The sequence below is a fragment of the Arachis duranensis genome, chromosome 10 (assembly GCF_000817695.3).
Source record: "Arachis duranensis cultivar V14167 chromosome 10, aradu.V14167.gnm2.J7QH, whole genome shotgun sequence".
In the NCBI taxonomy this organism is placed as follows: domain Eukaryota; kingdom Viridiplantae; phylum Streptophyta; class Magnoliopsida; order Fabales; family Fabaceae; genus Arachis; species Arachis duranensis.
This window is the reverse complement of record NC_029781.3, coordinates 71,357,376-71,357,798: the sequence shown is the minus strand read 5'-3', so window position 1 is coordinate 71,357,798 and position 423 is coordinate 71,357,376. Positions and strand designations below refer to the sequence as shown.

The 423-nt window shown below is 41.6% G+C and overlaps 1 protein-coding gene across 1 annotated transcript in view; it reads right to left on the bottom strand.

Annotated features, from left to right (window-relative positions):
* LOC107469748 (pyruvate kinase 1, cytosolic-like) overlaps positions 1 to 423 on the bottom strand; it is an 11,195-nt gene that overhangs the window by 2,182 nt on the left and 8,590 nt on the right. The window lies entirely within an intron of this gene.

Here is a 423-nt window from a genome sequence, read left to right as displayed (position 1 = left end):
GGTGGTTGTCAGTCACACGTTCATAGGTGAGAATGATGATGAGTGTCACGGATCATCACATTCATCAAGTTGAAGAACAAGTGATATCTTAGAACAAGAACAAGCGGAATTGAATGGAAGAACAATAGTAATTGCATTAATACTCGAGGTACAGCAGAGCTCCACACCTTAATCTATGGTGTGTAGAAGCTCCACCGTTGAAAATACATAAGAACAAGGTCTAGGCATGGCCGAATGGCCAGCCTCCCAAAGAGGGTTCAATCATGAAAACATGATCAAAAGATCCAAAGATTGAAGGATCTTCCTAATACAATAGTAAAAGGTCCTACTTATAGAAAACTAGTAGCCTAGGGTGTACAGAGATGAGTAAATGACATAAAAATCCACTTCCGGGCCCACTTGGTGTGTGCTTGGGCTGAGCAT